Below are 19,708 nucleotides of genomic sequence, written 5' to 3'. Positions count from 1 at the left end.
TGAAATGTTGATTAAGTCAAGTTACCGTTAGCGCTTTTGTGTACAGATTGTGTCAAAGCAACTTTACAGTATTAAATACATTCACGTTAATGACTTGATGGCAGCATTAGTGCGACTACAAAGTGAATGAATCATAAATGCATATTTGTGCATGCCTATACAGCGAAATAAATGTTTATAAATTGTTGTCTATGACCTGATATCCACAATGTGTTTGCTTCAGAAACTGGTGGCTTTACTGTGCAAACATTTAAGTCTCAAGACCCCAGGGACCGAATATGCAGGCCTGAACATAATAAGGAGCGTTTACAGTCCAGGGAATGGATTAGACCAGATTATTACGCCTTGAAGGTTAGACGCGTATAAAACAAAGACACAGAGGAGAGACTGAGACAGGCAGCAAGCCTGTTCTCTAAAACCAGTCTTTATAATATCACAAAATCATGTCTTTTTTAACTAAATGTGAACATTTTTACACATAATTTCTGCTTTTATTATTGTTCTAATGCTCAGCGCAGATATTAATGACAGGCGACTTATTTAAATGCCCTTAAAAATAAATTTATCATTCACATTCATGTAAAACAAGAATTAATCAAAACCGAATTAGCATTCAATGTTAGACATAATGGTTTGACTGTGCCAGGCCATGACTAAAGAGAGCCCCAGAGACATGCTTTCAATGTGCGTGTGGAATAATAAAACACATTAAGCGTCTGTTTCGATGTCTACCACAAACATAATAACATCAGCTGTCACGGTTTCCACACTTTAAAAAATACGGTCAGAAATGTATGGATGCCCATTTCCGCCACTGAATGAAAAATAAAAAGGTTATTGCAACTTGTTATCTCACAATTCTGAATTGCGCTATATAAACTCACAATTGCGAATTATGAAGTCACAATCCTGTCTTTTTTCAAAAATTGCGTTTTATAAATAATTGCGTGTTATAAAGTCACAATTCTGACCTTTTTTTCTTGCAATTGCGACTATATATCTCACAAATCAGGTTTTGTAACGAATAATATTGCGAGTTTATATCATGCAATTATGAGAAAAAAAAAATAATGTAGCTAGATAAAGTTTAAGCTAACTTTAAAAAAATAGAAAGTCTTGCTTATTCAAGAGCCCTTCAGTTACATTTTTGATAGTTAATGCACGTGTACTTAGCCATTAGCATTAGCACAGATGAAAAATAACAGTGTTTTTAGCGTAATTTCAGGAGGAGATCCTAAATGTATTAATCAATATAGCTTGTTTGCAATCACATGATTCAGCATGTTATCAGTGATCTGCCAACCTGCTCTATGAAAATCTGAGAATCTCATTTCCATTGAGTGCTAACACGAAGCGGGAAAATCCTGACATGATACAGTGATTTTCCGATCCCCTTGGGAGCCGCTCGTTTGTTAGCGCTGAGTTCTCGGGTTCGTTAGAGCCTGTTCTTCGTTTGTGCATCTCAGTGTGACACCAGGTCAATCTCTAAACCATTAATCACGATTCTGAGCGCTTGTTTGTACAAAAACGGGCTTCATTTTCACCTGGGAGCTCAACAAAAGGCCATTCTCAGAGAAGAACACGGCGCTCTTATCAGCGTCTCTTTTCTTTCTCATTAATTTCAAACTTCACTGTAACTCACAATGAGGAACCATTAGGAACAGGACGAATCGGGACAATCTTCCAGTTTTGAGAAGCGCTGACTCGTGGGAAGACGCGGCGCTTTGTTTGCCCACCTCTCGCCGGCCCACACTTAATGTGCTGTTAATCAGAGCTGAAGCGGTGGGACTCTCCTTCTCTTGTTCTGGTGAAGCGGTGAGTCAGTTCGACTCTTCACACCAGCAGACGAACATCTCTGAGCTCCAGCCTGCTAAAAAAAGAGCTGCTGAATAGAGCAAAGTGCCATCAAACACCTTGCATTTCATGAAAAACAGACTCCAGACAGTGTACTTATCCTATTCCGGGTCAAACGTTTCTTCATTTCTTCAACTGTGAGAAAAAGACGTTTAGTGGAATCACCAAGCTGCTCTTTTCTACACAATCAAAATGAACGAGGCACATCATAAAAACTGTTATCAACTGATATCATGATTCATTCAATATTTAATTGCCATTATTCAATCACAATTAAAATTAAAGTCAATTACAATTTTAATTTAGTTTTATTTGATATTAGTTTTTTTTTCTTCCAAATTGTGTCATAAAATGTTAATGAAATCATTAATATATATATATATATATATATATATATATATATATATATATATATATATATATTTACACACATTACTATAATATGAAATATATAAATTATAAATAATAAATTATATAAATGATATATAATTATTTTTTAAGAATGATTATAATATCTAAAAATTATATATATTATAAATAATATAAAGTAACATTAACTTTTCTAATTATGAAATAAATTAATATTATATTAATATTATAATTTGTGGGAAATATTTGTATATTAATTTCAAAATGTGTTTTTTGGAAAAAAATATATATTATAAATAATATAAAATTCTACACATTAAACACTTTTTTTAGATTAAAAAAATTACATTAAAAACATTTAATATATAAACAATCAACAACTTCAGAATCTGTCTAAATGCATTAAATGGAGCTGAGAGTGCTATGTTTTAGCATGCTAACTGTAATCACAATCAAATTAGCACAACTATTTAACTAAAACACTTGACGTTCACCTTCTGTTGAGTTCTGCAGGATCTGTGCAGGTCTGCTTAGCAACAATCACATGAAAATATGAGGACAAACAGTTCGATCTGGAAACAGTGGTGTGCTTTCAGCGATTTTCAGACGCTTTAAGGAAAAACAACAGTCCGGAGTCAAAACAGATCTCTTTCAATAAATTCTCTTTCAATAAATCATCCATTGACTTGATGCATTTGAGGTCATGGAAACAAAAGCACATTGTACACTGCATCAGTGTCTCATCAATGGATGCTCTGCAGTGAATGGATGCCGTCAGAATGAGAGTCTGATAAAAACATCACAGTAATCCACAGTCCATCAGTGAACATCTGGAGAAGACAAAAGCTGAAACACATCCAGCATTAAGATGTTTTTAACTGAAACACATAAGTCTATAATCCATAATAACACTTCCTCCAGTGAAAAAGTGTTCTGGTCTGAATCAAGAGAAAAATCAGTCCAAAACAGTTCTAAACAAATATGTGGATGGATTTTGATGTGAGAGACAAATGGAGATGAGCTTATGCATTGGAGGAAGCTTTCTCGTGGATTATGAACACTTATTTTAGCTGGAAGCAACGGTTTGAAGCTAAAATCGTCTTATTGATGGATATTTCTTACAAACATGCCTCTTATTTGAGTCAGTTTGGGTGATCGCGAATCATTTGAGTCAGTTCGGGAGTTCGTAGCGGGAATCGTGAATCATTTGAGTCAGTTTGGGGTTCGCGAATCATTTGAATCAGTTCGGGAGTTCGTAGCGGCTTCGCGAATCATTTGAGTCATTTTGAGGATCGCGAATCATTTGAGTGAGTTCGGGAGTTCGTAGCGGGTTCGCGAATCATTTGAGTCAGTTTGGGGATCGCAAATCATTTGAATCAGTTCGGGAGTTCGTAGCGGGTTCGCGAATCATTTAAGTCAGTTTGGGGATCGCAAATCATTTGAATCAGTTCGGGAGTTCGTAGCGGGTTCGCGAATCATTTGAGTCAGTTTGGGGATCGCGAATCATTATAATCAATTCGGGAGTTCGTAGCAGGTTCGCGAATCATTTGAGTCAGTTCGGGATTTCAAAGCGGGTTCGCGAATCATTTGAGTTAGTTCGGGAGTTCAAAGCGGGTTTCGCGAATCATTTGAATCATTTCGGGAGTTCAAAGCGGGTCCGCGAATCATTTGAGTCAGTTTGGGTATCGCGAATCATTTGAGTCATTTCGGGAGTTCAAAGCGGGTCCGCGAATCATTGAGTCAGTTAGCGAACACAAAGACATGCCATATCAAAACTTACATTGTCCAGACAGAAGAGAAACTTGATGTTTTCTGTGAATAAAGATGGTAAGATTAGCAGTGCTGCATTTTTCTCCAGATCTGCAGATCTGTTTACACAAAAACAACAAAACAAAACAGATTATTGGTACACATTATATCTTAGCTGTGATGGTTGTCTCGGTTTACATTCACAGTTTTTTTTGGAAATGTAAATTTTTACAAATAACAACATCTAAATAATAACATTATTGTTTTGCTTATTTTTTAATTCAATTATTAATATATAAAGACTGAAATATTACTGTAATTACTTAGTCAAATAAAATATTTATATAATTTATTTTACACTTCACTTTCAAACATTAATCATTAATTAGTATGTGAGCAGAGCAGCATCCAAAATCAAAGTACTTCTGCTGAGATTCTGAAGTATGCTCACAATGGACACTTGACTACTCCATGAGAACACAGGAGAGGATTTATGAGTGGCAGTGAAACAATGCGACGGAGGTTGTAAAAAATTAAAAAAAATTAAATGCAAAATGTCACAGTTCACATTATTTTAATCTCCGATCTCGTGTGCAAGTGTTTTGTTTGCATGTATGTGATTGCAGCAGCACATTTAACTGTAATTGTAATTACACTGACTGAAACTACATGTGAATCAAATTATTTTAATGCACACCTTTTAGCCAATCAGAATTAAATATTCAGACAAACCATGGTATAAATACATTTATTAGAGTAACCATTCAACAAACCAAGCAACTAATGGTTGTGTTAAGAAAGAAAAGAACACTTTTTGTGTTTGTGTCAATTTGCTAAAGTAGACAGTAGTGTTCCTGTAGCTCAGTTGGTAGAGCATTGTGGGGTTGGGGGTTCGATTCCCCAGGAACACTTGATAGGTAAAAAATTGATAAAAATTATTTTTCATTTGAGTCAGTTTGGGAGTTCAAAGCAGTTTCGCGAATCATTGGATGACAAGATTATTTGTGGATTATTGTGATGTTTTTATCAGATGCTCGGACTCTCATTCTGACGGCACCCATTCACTGCAAAGCATCCATTGATGAGACACTGTTGCAATGCTAAATTTTTTCAAATCTGATTTTACTAATTATTTTAATTGCTCTTCAAGTTTTTCCCACTAGTTCTTGTATGTTGTCTTTGAATAGTAAAAGTTTCTTTTTTTTTCATAGCAAAATCAAATCAAGCCTTCACACACTCAAAAAAATGTGAAAATTTGGCCATATTTTATGAATCGAGTAGCCTCCTCTCTGGACTTCAGATACTTTTTGCTTCAAATCAAATGTTTCCGTTGCTTCAGCGGTTCACACTTTTTGAAATCCCTACAGAGAAAAAGAGCGGGAAAATCCCTCCAGGATCCGACCACACTGTGTTTTGGGTTGAATTTGCAACTGAAGCGACGGAGGTCCTTGGTTGACATTCAGAGCACCGTCTGTGATTGAGAGCTCCAGTAATTGGCTCTGAAAGCGGTCAAATGTTTTCATCGCTAGGTAAAACGCCGCGGCCAAAGTCGTTACTCACTGAAGCGTGTAAAGATCGCGCCACCCCAGACGAAGCTGCATTAAGTTAATAATCACTTTCCTCTTCCATCCGGCTCTTTTTGGCTTTATTTGGGGAGCGGTAGACCACTCGGGACAAACAGCAGAGAGGAACAAATAACACATTGTCAACAGATCGCATGAGTGAAGCTTTCACGCTCCGCCGGACTCAATTATAATTTACTTCGCCAATTCCACGACATTAAAAGAGGCCAGAAGCGATGTTTATTCAGACAGAGCTGCGAAGGAAAGCTTGCGGTCATATATCAACTCTCAAGTGCCGTTTATCTCTTGTAAATGAAATTACAGCTAGTCAAGAACTTTACTGATAGTGGTTTGAATTGAAAACGCAAACCGATATTGATTGACCTTCCCCTCACGAAGAAAAAAAGTCTTAATTTGGTAAAAATTGGACAATGACCAAATTATTATTTGGATTTCTTTCAATGAATCATTTAAATCAAGATTATGTATATATTGTAGCTAGCACCTTTCTTTATTGCACACTAAAGAGATAATAAATTGTAATTTAATAATAAAATTTAATAATAATAATAATAAATAGGTTGTCGTACCTTATACAGTATAGTACGCCTCCTATTTTTAATTACACCTTCATTTCCCAACTATCCCAGCACTATAATCCCTGTTTCATGACTACTTTGAAGCCCTCAGTGCATACTTTCTCCCAAACCCATGGATCAAACCATAAAACATAAGCTTTTCACATGTGCATCATCACGTAAAGTCTCGCAAGGCGACTGCAAGAGCCTAATAATGCGTTTTTCCATTCGAGCGAAAGCACCACTGTATTAGCATAATGTTGCAGCAAGTGAAAGTTATCCAGTTGCTATGGTGAAGCCATCAAAGAGACATCTAGCCTTAATATGGAATGAGTGTATTACATTTACATATTCTGTTAGAGCAGGAGACGTTTCACTGAAACACTGAAGACGCTCGAGTCACGCAAGCCAAAGAAAGCACCTCTCAGATTGGAAAAAGATGCTTTTACAGCAATATAAAAGACTGAACTCAAACACCTCATAGCATCAATGTGTTTTACACGCTGGATGTAAATGCAAAGAGGAAAGAATCTGAACAGGCAAACCTTGAGGATTTGGATTCGTCAGTAGGTCAGAGGTGAAAGGTCAAGTCCTTAAAAATACTGAAAGGTTAATGACTTCTGTGCAGGATAAATGAAATAAAATAGGTACTTAAATTACAAGAACTAAACTTGAAATAAAAAGGTAATTAAGGCTAAATCTAAATTACAAATTATATTACCAAATTGATACCAAAAAAGCTAAAATTAAAACAGAAATTTGAAAAAAAAAATTACAAAATTGGCAGAAGTCAATAAAACAATTAAACCTGTAATAAAAGGCTAAATATATAAATAAAAGTACTAAACTTTAAATATGAAAACTGTAAAGAAAGCCTCAGTTGAAATATGATAATTGCAAAAATGTAAACTAATATAAAAGTTAATTAAGGCTTAATTGACATAATAAAATGATTAAAAATCGAACTTAAAATGAAAACGGAAAATATAAAAAGCTAATTTAACATTAATAAATACTATTATAGTATTTAATTTTTGCAAACCTACCTAATTATGGGTTAATACTCTCTAAAATACTATTGTTAAAGTACTATTTTTGACCAAGTTTACACAAATTTATTCAGCCCATGTATCATGAACAAGGTCTTAAGTCTGTATTATACTTTTCAAAAATGTAAGTTGTAAATATTATGTTTAACTTTTAATAAAAGTAATGGAGAATGTACTCTAAAATACATTTGTGTAGCTTCCTTAAAATATGGTGAAGTTTCTCTTGATGAATAAAAATATAAAAATGCAAGTGACACTTTCAGCAAACTTAATTTTCGCTGTATTCCTCACATAAATCAACTGAAAAACAGTGCACGCAAACAATTTACAAAAAAGTTAGCTGTGTTAACATTGCATAAATGCATAAAATACGTTCTCAGGAACATTTCTGCAGTACAATATTTTTCACACTTTCTACAATGCACTTTTGTTTAGCAACAAACCGAGAGAAAACATGCTAGCGACGTTACAAATAAAAACCAGTGCACATTTGATTCTACTGGATATCATATTTTAGTACTAATTGAGCACTCGGCTGTTGTCTTTTATACCGTAATGATCCTTAATTCCTATTCGTTTGCGAGAGGAAAAACAGCCGAGAAGCGAATCTCTCATTCTGTTAGCATAGCTGTTACACTAATGCCCTGCAATCAAATGAATAAATAATTTCCAAAACAATTACGGCTCTCTCAGACAATTCAGACACGGCTGCTTTTTTAACGACGGCGGCAATTATCAGAGCGCTCGTGTGATTTTCTTGAGAGTGCACCTAACCGAACCAATAGAGGGTAAATAAAGCGCTAGTCAAACACATAAAAGAGGCGGACAATACCATTGGATTAGGAAAAGTGGAGAGGGCAGCAATCACTTACAGACTGATGAAAGAGCAATTGAGCTGTTTTTTCGCCCATCCGCTACACCATCCACATGTAGACTGAACGATCCTCAACACAAAAGTGTATTAAATCACCAATGAAAGGGATTTATTTAGCTATTCCTCCTTTTAGACATGTGGTGCAGTGATTAGCCTTCTCAAACAAGTTAAAGTGGTCTGGTTTAGCTGGTCTCCAAGTATAAAAGTGGCCCAAACCCAGTTAAAGTGCCAAAGAACACCAGCCTGACTAGCTTGGTGGCTAGCAAACAGCTTTACAGCTAATTTAAGGCACGCTGGTTAAGCTAGCTAAGTGTTTCCCAGCAGGTAACATCCAGTCTGCAACTGGATGAAAAAAAGTGTTTCTACTAAAGAAAAAGCGCCTAAATTAGCCTGATTAGTCAGTATGGTTTGATGCCTTTGCCCTTTAGAGACTTGTAACCAGCAAACTAGCTAAAGTTGTTTCTAACATGGACATGACATGTATAACCTATCTAAAAACACTTAATTATATGCTACATAGATTAACTACTTGCTGCGTTTAGCATGCTACGATTAATATTAGTAGCAAATCTTTCCCAGAAACTGCTATGAATTTTATTCAGAGTGAGTTTTAAGTGCGAAAATTTCTTTACAGTTCATGAGAGATGATGAAGTGTTCAAGAAAGCTTTCGGAAAATATTTCTGGGTTTCTTGCTCTGTTTGTGCAATTCTATTTGTCAGTGCTAGTGGGGCAAAACCTTTAAGACTTTAGCACTTTGGGATTGTTTTTAACTATGAAAAGTGCTTTACAAATAAAATATATTATTATTATTATTATTACTTTGACTTTGGAAATCTGTCGTCTGCATTCAACAGATGGACCCTAAAAGTCTACAAAGTGACAGTAAACTGCAGCAAACTTTTCCACTGAAAAAATAAACAACAACAACAAAAATTTTAATTAGCCCGATTAGCTAGTATTTGTTATTGGTTTTAGAGACACGAGTTATATCAAACTAGCTTTAGGTTGTTTTGAAACCAAACTTTAGCATATACAGTATTATGCATCAGAACATGTTTAATACTTATACATATACTTATATATATATATATGTTAAATACGTCGTCATTATACTGTATGCTACATGCATTAGCCGTTTATTGCATTTAGCATGCTGTGAGTCGTAGTAGCAAATATTTCCCAAAACCTCCACCGAATGTTATTCTGTGTGAGTTTAGAGTAAGATTTTTTTTTTTTTTTAAAACAACAGCTTAAAGAAAATCAATCAAGAAACCTGTTGGAATAAAATTCAATTAAGAATATAATAAACGATATAAACACTTATTAATACTTCATGATATGCTACATGGATTTAGCCTGTATTTAGCATGCTACAATACGTAACAGTAGCAAATATTTCCCAAAAATGATCACAAATGTTATTCTGTGTGAGTGGGAAATCTTTTCGGAAGACCTTTTCCCAACTCTGTTTATCAATGCTAGTGGCTCAAAAGTCAAAAATTACACCTTTAAGACTAAGACTTTGGGAATTTGTCGTCTACCATCAGAATTCAACAAATGGATGCCGAAAGTCTCAGAAGGCACAGTAAAGCAACACAAGCTCTCCGAAACCATCTGATCCCCTTCAGGAAGGCTGCATTTTTCCAGGAGTTGTTCTTTGTGAGAAGATGTGCTGCGTCGACCCCATGCGTCCCTGCTCCAGTCCCCGGTGGCGGCTTAAAAAAGTGCAGCTGACATTGAATTGAGTTCAGAGGGCCTCCATCTGCACCCGCGTCTCCCACTGGACCCTTTTGCCCAGCAAACCTCCCTGACTGCTATCCACATTCAGTTGTACAGCCGTTTGACTTCAGCTTTCCCCCTTCTGTTCCCGAGAGATTCCTGCTCGGCATTGACAAATGCGCAAATGCTGCGCTCTGGCTGACGGTTTCATTTGTATTTATGCGGCTCCCTGGGTAACCCTTAAAATAACTATTACATTTACAGCAGCACAGACTCTCTAACACAGCTGGAAATGAAGACGAGAACCATCAAAATATGTGTCCTGAGTGAACGGCCCCTTCGATTTCTATTTCTGCTCATCGGGATGCAAAATGGTGTGAGGATGCTGCGCATGCTCTCCATGAATCAATCTTTTGTCTTTTGAGTCTAGGTGCGTTTCTGACTGACAGGTTCAATTTGCTTGACCTTGGCTTTCCTTAACATGCACCAAATATATAAACGAGGGGCAGAAGCCGAGACGCGTCAATCCATCACCAGGGACGGCTCATTCATTCAATAACGCTGACTGTAAATGCTGTTCTTTTTGAAAATCTACCATACTTGGTTAACCTTACTTAAACTGTGCTACTACTACAGGACAGTGAACGTTAGTATGGTAAAACCATGTTAAAGTAAGTCTTTTCTGTCAAATGAGGACAGATATAGTTACAGTAAACGAATGGTAAAGATTATATTTTCTGCCAAACTAGCAAAGTTACCGCAATTCATGCTACTCTGTTAAAAAATATGGTAAGTCAAATCTTTTCTGCCAAACTAGAACATATTTTGCCATTAATTTTACTATGGTAAAACCTAAAGAAACCTTTTTTGCCAGTCTAGCACTGATACGTCAATTTAAGGGTTACTCCACCCCAAAATGAAAATATTGTCATTAATCAGTTACCCCATGCCGTTCTAAACACGTAAAAGCTTTGTTCTTCTTCAGAACACAATTTAATATGTAATAAGTATTTTGGATGAAAACTTGGCGGCTTGTGACTCCCTTATGAAACAAAAATATATTGCAATATATTGGAAAATATCGTCTAATATATTAGGCATATATTCTTATATTTATATTTTTGCAATATATTGCAATATATTAAAAGCGGCAATCATTTGTATATTTTGCAATATATTATATATGTATCATCAATATATTATTAAATGTATTCAAATATATTAAATATTAGAAAATAAATATATATATATCATATATCACAATATATTGGTAAATATATTTTCCTTTCGTAAGGGCTGTGCCATTGACTGCAAAGTAAATTAAACTCTCAAGGTCCAGTAAAGTCTATAGGCATTAGTGAAGCTGCTATGAAATGGTTTGATAATTATCTATCAGAACGTAAACTCAGTGTGTGAATATAGAAAATTATAATTCTCCTTTTCTTAAAGTTAAAAAAGGAGTACCACAAGGATCTATTTTATCTCCTATCCTATTCTCTATTTTTATAAATGATTTGGATTCAGGAGTAGATTCTGCTAACATCTATATGCTGATGACTATTTATACAGCAGCAGCATCTATAAATCAAGCTCTGATGAATTTACAAAAAGCATTTAATGCTATACAATATTCGTTGGATAAACTAAAATTAGTTTTAAATTCAAATAAGACAAAATATATATAAAATCACCGTTTAATTTCTATAAAACCCTAACTGACATTTTCTCTACATTTCCATGTTGTTTCTGTACATTGTCACATACAGTGTTATGACAAACGTAAGTATTATTTTCAACGGACCTCAGAGTCTTAATTGCTCTGCTCTATAAATATGCCTATGCTGCTTGAGGTGAATCACAGAGGCCCAGCAGATGTTGGAGCTGTAGTGTATAGCAGGGGTTAGTGCTCCCCTGTGACTTCTCTCATACATTTTCTATGCTTGTCAGGGATTGTGTACTGAAGAGGGCTAGGAAAGAGGGAGCAGTAGATCTCACCGTAGCATGCTAGCAGCTGCGCTGGACTGACAGATGTGAACTCTTCTCTCACCGATGGGCCGCAGCTGTTTACCGCGTCTTCCAGTGTAGCACTCCTCTCCGCGTTTGTGTCGCTGTCGCTAATGAGCTCAGTCATGCACAAAAACACACATCCTTCCCTGCTAAGAACAATGAAGCTTGTCTAGGTGTGAATGTGCTAGCAGATAATTGTGTCACTTCTGAATTTGGGAAAAATCATACTTTTTGTATTACTCAATGCAGATTATCAAACAATCACGAGGGTTCAGTGCTAACCTAGCACATCCCTGAAAAGAAAACATTTGAAGTGAGCTTGTTATTTTCATCTAACATGAATGGAGCATAAACTGACTTGCTAATTTAAGAGTATTTCTTGCCTACAGATAGCTGCTTTTATGCTTATTATCTAAGGTGCTGTTATGGTTGTTAGAGCATTGCTAAGCATTAGCTAAGGTGGTCTGCATGGTTTTTAGCACATTTATATTGCTTTTGAGTGGTTTCTATGGCATTGTTAACTGTTAGCTAAGGTGATGATTAGGTTTTAATGCATTTCTATGCAGTTGCTAGGGTTTCTAGGGAATTGCTAAGTGTTAGCTAAGGTGGCCTACGTGTTTTTTTAAGTGCATTTCAATTGCCTTTGAGTAGTTAATATGACATTGCTATGCATTTGCCAAGGTGTTGATACATTTTACAAACATTTCTAAGTGGTCGCTATTGCTAAGCATTAGCTAAGGTTTAGCACATTTTTACAAATTGCTCCGGTGTTTTGGATGGTCGCAATGGCGTTGAGTAGTTTTAGTACATTCTATGCAGTTGCTGGGTCTGAGTGGATATTTGGGCATTTGCGAAGAGTTAGTAGTTGCTAGGGTGTTTTGAGTGGCTATAGGGCATTTTGAAGTCTTAGCAGCTTCTGGGTGTTTTGGGTGGTCAGTTACAAGCAAAAGTCAATAACTGTCTCTAGATATGGCTTAAGTTGGCTAATGTTTTGAGTAGTTTTTAGCACAGTTGCTAGGGTGTTTTGAGTGGTTGCAAGGGGCTGCAAAGCTAAAATTATGACTGGCAGCTCCTTATGTGTTGTATCGAGTCATCACTTACTAGCTATAAATAGCCATAATATGGCTGGAGTCCAGCATTTCCATGTCCATTTCAGAAAGAAGAATATCTGACCACTTAGTATATTATATTAAAAACACAATTAAACCTTGCTGGACAGTATAACCACTGTCAAACTCCAATGCACATTGTATCCAGGCTCTGTGCGCAGCTAACGCTCGTGTCCATCACCGTTTATCAGTGATGACCTGGATGTGATCTGATGTGGCGGTGAGGTACATTAAGCTCTCCAGCAGCGAGGGAGGGGGCAGCGTTGTCCAGCGCTGCCCTTGAGTGGAGGACACAGCCGGCTACACGCTGGGCTGAGTCGAGCCATGGATCGCTGGAGTGATGGTTCCATTAAGCCCTTTCTAAGATGGGTCAAGAGACAGAGGATGCTGGGAGGGCAGTCAATCACCACCCGGCTCCTGTTCACTCTCTATGGCCCCCGGTCAGACTGAATGACTCGGAAATTCAGACCATAATCAATTTGTAGGGCACCAGCCGCTGATTCAAGAACAGGTGAGGTGCCAAAACTCCAAGCGTACGCTCTGATGAAGGTAATATACAACGGCAGATTAAACGATTCATCTTCACTTCGTCCGCTTGGTCCTTGGGCATCCATCCTGGACAGGGTGAGGGGATATAAAACCAACAGATGGCTGATACTGTTGGGAAGGTCCAACCCAGACCTTATTGGATGCTATTGATTCCAAGGTACATCATATTAGTCACAAAGATGTATTGATGTAAAACTCAGTGACTGGACAACTGTTTGTTGGGAGTGTTTTCTCAAATGCATGACTAGTGACTTATGTCTTATTTTGCAACATATTAAACCCATAGTGAGTTTTTTTTTTTGTTATGGAGTTTGCTATCAAAATGTTTATACAAAAGTATAAACCCGTTTGATTGGGATTTTACATTTGGACTTGTATGCAGCCACCTAGCAACCACCTTGAGCACCCTAGTATCCACATAGCAACACTCAGCACCACCTGGAATGTCCTGGAAACCACCTAAAACACATCTATTTGATTGGGAGATTAGGAAATTGGGATTTTTCCCACTTGGATGAGTAAGCAACCAGCTAGAGCATGCTAGCAATCACACAGCAACATGCTAAAGACAATCAGATAACTTTATTAATACTTAAAATGCCCTGGAAACCACCCAAAACATTATGCCTTGTGTTTCACCTTGGCATTAACTTTCATTGTCAGTACTTTGTTGAAGCACCTTTTTCTTTAATTACAGCCTTTAGTCTGTTGGGATTTGTCTCTACTAACTTTGCACATCTAGACTTTGCAATATTTGCTCACTCTTATTTACAAAACAGCCCAAGATCAGTTCAATCTGATGAGGAGTGTTTACGGACTGAAGTCGTCAAATGATTCTACTGATTTTCAATGGGGTTCCTTCAACCACAGTGTGCTCAGTTTTGCAGTGTGCTTTTGGTCATTGCCATGCTGGAAGATAACGGTAAAGCATCTTCCCATTAACAACTGGCAGAGGGCAGCAAATTTTCCTCAAGTATTTGACGGTATTTTGCCCCATCCATTGTTCCTTCTAACCCGACAAGTGCTCCAGTCCTTCCTGCAGAGAAACACTACATAACAGGATATCAGCACCTCCGTGCTTTACAGGAGAAATGCTGTTATTTGGATGGTGAGCTATATTTGAATTTTCACAAGACATATCCAAACGGGTGTTGAGGCCAAATATTTCAGTCTTAGTCTCATCTGCATCAGTGCCAAAACACACCTTGAAGATAAAGTTCAGACTGAATCCATTCTGTAGGATTGGTATTTTCTTGCAACCCTCCCATACAAGCCACATTTGTGGAGAAATTGGGATATTGTCATTAATTGCACACAATTATCACTGCTTCTTCAGAGTTGATGTCGGCCTCTTCATAGACTCTCTGATCAGTTTCCTCCAGCTCTTTAATCCAGTTTGTAACAATGTCCTGATCCAGGGGGGGTCTGTGTTGTACCAAAAACCTCCCACTTCTTAATAATAGACTCTACTGTGCTTCTATGCATTGATAAAGCCTTTGATTTTTTTTTTTCCATCTTCTGACTTGTGACTGTCCACAACTTTAACCATCATGTAATTTAAGGCTGCAAAATGTGATTGTTTTAAAGGGGGGTTATTCTCTTCTATACCCACTGTAGATACAGCAAGTGCTTGCAAGCTGAAAACCATCACAGTTCCTGTAAATGCAGAAGACAAAGAAATCGATAGCTTGCATCATGTGATGCCGTTCATGATGGTGCATTGATGAGGGAAGCTCTTTCAGTCACCTCGTGGGAACTTCACCTTCCCATCCTTCCAGAGCGAAGCAGCACACCAGTGTAATAGCCCACCCCAAGCCATTGTGTACGACTCAACTTTGGCTCCTAGCAGCTAGAAAAGACTCTCTCTCAATTTCTCTTCTGTTAGACTTTCATTTCTGTTCAGGCTTTGTGAAAGCCACCCGAAGTCTCAAAAGCTGCAGGTCCCAGGTCCCCGTCAAGCCCTTTCATGCTGAGATAAACAGGCAGGCGTAGGATTTAATTCAAACATATAGACATGTCTGTCGCGGTCTCGCTCCAAGGAATTGAACACTTTTAGCTGATGTTTGTTGGCACTCGTTTGCCAGGGGACCAGAAACCCCAGTTCAATCCAGAAACTCTTTTGGCTCCGGCATAAAGCCAGTGATGTAGTGTAGAGCTGCTTTCACAAACAGCCCGACAAGCTCCTCGTCAGCGCCTTTTTGCTGAAGATTTGGCACGGTCCGCATCCGTCGTGACCCAACAATAACGGGATTTCTGGAAGTCGAGCCAGAGTTTCAAGGACAGCGGGTGTTCGTGTCTGATGTGGGGTCCTCAGAAGCAAAGACAAGCCATGAGTGGTGTGAATGCACAATCCATCATTTCAAACGCATTGACAGTAAAAGCACAACTTAAGAGGACGCACTGATGGAATGGGGTCTGGTTAGCCTCGGTTGCCTTAAGTTGACTAAGGAATAAAGTTAAACAAGTGGTATCGAATCGAATGAAAAGAAATGTCTTAGCTGTGGTTTTTACTTTCCGCTGTCACTCCGGGGAATTGGAGGAACGTCAGCACAGATGTGTCAAAATCAGCAACATCTGGCTCTTGTCAGCAGATTTTGGCCTGCGGGGGGTTGGGAAAGCTGAGATTGTCAAGAAACCATTCATTTTGAGGAGCGTTTCACTCAAAATGTTCAGCTTGACAAGCACTGGTTGAATAATGGCATCAAGAAGCCCGTCTTTGATGATTACTTTTAGCATGAAACATTGAAAGAGCTAGTTAGCTAGAACATAGCAACCACATAGCAAAGTGCTAGAATTATAGCAACTAACATTTGCTTAAAAAACATGAGAAACAAGTCAAAAATGGTCAAATCATGCATTAGTTGACAACAAAAAACATCAGAAATATAAATCACATTTTAAACAATCATTTTCCATTAGTTACTTTTATGAAAACATAACTCGATTGAGAAAAATAATATATCAGTTATTAATTATTATAATTATCATTATTAAATGGATAAAAACAGAGCATCATCTATAACTAAAACTAACAAAAATAATAATAGTTATTTCAAATACATTTTACTAATTTATTTTACTTCGTTAGCTCAAACTACAATTTAAAATAAGCTTTCAGTTAAACTTTGAGAAAATATTTCAGTTAATCATTTTAGTTTAAGCTTAAGTACTAAAACTGCTAAAACTGAAAAAAAAAAACATTATACACTAAATATACAGATTAAAAAAAAGACAAAAACAAATTAAAATAGAAAACATGAACTCAAAATATAAATAAATGTCATAATACACTAAAAATGCTAATAAAATAACTATGGTAAGCCAATGGTAACCAATGAAATGGAATACATAATAAACCAATTATAAAAATGAATATTGTATGGTAGAAGCTTATTATATATTTTATTTATTGTTTACTACTAAGTTAACCATTTTATTCTAAATAATTACTGAATTAGCTATGATAATATGGTGCAAACTTTGTTACTATTGTAAATTTTGATCAAGATAACAGTACTAAACATTTACGCTCACACCAGGCTGATAAACAATGTGTATTTGTTTATGTAAATCAATTTCTTCTACATGAATCACAAGAGAAATAAGGATGCTTTTCTTTTCTCCAGACAGCCGCGGCCTAATTCTGTGCACAAACTTCCTGTCAGCCTTCAGCGGTTCCCGCGTTTAGCTGGCTGTCAGCCATATGTGGTACTCCTCGGGATCTGACAGGCGGAGAATCTATCAGCGCTGTTTACCTTGTTTAAGGAATCGGAGGTGTTCGGCAGGAAGCCCGTCTGTTTGAATATCCGTCAGTGCCTATAGCGCGGGCTTCTGGCCGTCCTCAGGGAGCCTTCAGGTGAAACCGGCCGAATGCTTGATGTCAGGAGGATATTAATATTTCCTTTGCACCTAATGTCCATTATTGAAACGGCGAGACTAGCGGCGGGTCGTCGTCTCTCAAACACCTCTCTGCACCGCACCAGTCAAACACATCTGCTATCCTGTTTATTAATTTCCCACCATGTTCAGTCTTGACTGACATACAGATGTGTTTGTAGACGTCAGATCTGACTGCCTGTTGGGACACACTGGGAAGCATATTAGCATATAGCACAATTACGCTAGCACCACAATCATTAGCTTTCATCTTAACGGTCAAACTATCTTCAGGAGAGAACTTAAGGGGTAATTTAGCATTCAAAACAACAATCTGTTGTTGTGTCTAATGTTCTAAGTGCATGAATACAAATGGCCCTCGTTATGCTAACGGTCTTCTATGCTCCGTTTTCTCTGTCAGATTAGCCGAGCGACAGTTTGAAGAGAATCTTGCTAATCTGTTGTTGTGGCTAATATGAAGATTGTGAACACAAATGTATTTTATGGTCAGCTTCATGTTAGCAGAGCAACAGTTTGAAAAGAAACTTGTTAAAGTTAGCCAAAGTGTTGTTGTTCTCATTACGCTAATGTTTCTAATTTCACTACATTCTTTGTCTATAGTACTTTTTGTAGATAAGCAGAGCAACAAATTAAAGAAAATTTCACTTAAACGTTAGCTAAATAAAGTAAAAAAAAAAAATGTTTTCTTTTATAGTTAGTTTTCTTTGTCAGATTAGTTTGAAGAAAATCTCAATAAAGTTAGCTACATTGTTGTTGGTTACGCTAACAGTCTTCTGCTATATTATATTGCAAGTTAGCTCAATTATAATTTTTTCAATTCAGATTAGCACAGCAACAATTTTAAGAAAATCTCATTAAACAATTTAGCTAAATTTCACTAAACTGTTCTTGTGGCTTATATACAAAAACGTATGTGAACAAACAGTTCTAATTGTGCTAATGTTTTTCTTCTTTTCTTGTTTTTCAGATTAGCGAAGCGACAGTTCGAGAAGAACTTTGTCAAAAATTTTTTAGCTAAACTGTGATTTTAGAGGCTCAAAGGGATAGTACACCCCAAAAATGGAAATCCTGTCAATTACTTCACCCTCAAGTTGTTCCAAACCTGTACGAGTTTCTTTCTTCTGTTGGACACAAAAGATGATATTTTGAAGAATGCTAGTAACCAAAGTTGATGATAGCCACTGAATTTCATAGTATATATATATAAAAAATACTATGGAAGTCAATGGCTTCTAGCAACTTTTTGGTTACCAACACAAAATAAAATATTTGAAAGACTCCTGGTATTTGAAAGACTCCAAACCAGGTTTCCATTGCCCTTCAAATTGGGCAAATTGAAACTGCAAATTGAAAATGTGCCCAATGGAAACTCCGCAAAAACATTTTACGTTCGCATGATGTGTTTCTTCGGGCAATTCCAAAAGGAACATTTTGCAACACTGCAATGGAAATATATATATATATTTTTACATATACAGGTCACTTGGTGTACTGGTGTAAGTCACATGATCATTCTTTAATGTACTACAACATAGTATACATAAAGTGTAAGGGAGATAAGTCAGTAAATTCGAGTAAAATCCATAGACTTCATAAAAATATGGATGTAGTGTCCGTGATGTCACCCCCCATAGTTTACAGAAGAGCATTTTTGAAGCTCAAAGTTGGCAGAGGTGGCCGTCGCCATCTTGGGAGCGTGTCACCGCATGTCACTCCAAAATCAAAAATGGGCAAAAAGGCAGGAGCTGGTTGCTGAAACCACGCCCACCTCGCTCAATGGCAGTGACAGCAGCGACAATCCACCTGCCACTCATGTGGCCACGCCCTTAATTATGCAGAACTTTAAGGCTTCATACACTCCTGAACAAAATCTTAAGACCATGGGATGCATCGCAAGTTTTACACATTTTGCACTAGTGGATCATAAACGGGTTGTAAGTGCTGCTTCAAAATGCCAAAAGAAGAAACAGGATCAAGAGACAAAAAATAGAGAGTAGGCAATTTATTGAAAACTGCATTTAAAGTCAAACAGGCTGTTCATCAGCTGATCAAAAATTTAAGACCATTGCCCAAAAATAAACTCACAACAGAACTAAAAGTGACAAAAAAAGGACTCAGTAGTGAGTAGCCCCACCGTTCTTGTTGATTACTTCAAACACTCGTTTCGGCATGCTTGATGTGACTGTTTCCAGGAGGCTGTTGGGAACGTTGGTCCATGTGGTGAAGATGGCTTCACGAAGGGCATCCACGGTCTGGAACTGACGTCCATTTTTGTAAACTTCCCTTGCCATCCATCCCCAAATGTTCTCAATGGGATTTAGATCAGGGGAACACGCAGGATGGTCCAAAAGAGCAACGTTATTCTCCTAGAAGAAGTCCTTTGTCAGGCGG

Source organism: Carassius auratus, chromosome 47 (assembly GCF_003368295.1).
Source record: "Carassius auratus strain Wakin chromosome 47, ASM336829v1, whole genome shotgun sequence".
In the NCBI taxonomy this organism is placed as follows: domain Eukaryota; kingdom Metazoa; phylum Chordata; class Actinopteri; order Cypriniformes; family Cyprinidae; genus Carassius; species Carassius auratus.
This window is presented reverse-complemented; position numbering follows the sequence as displayed.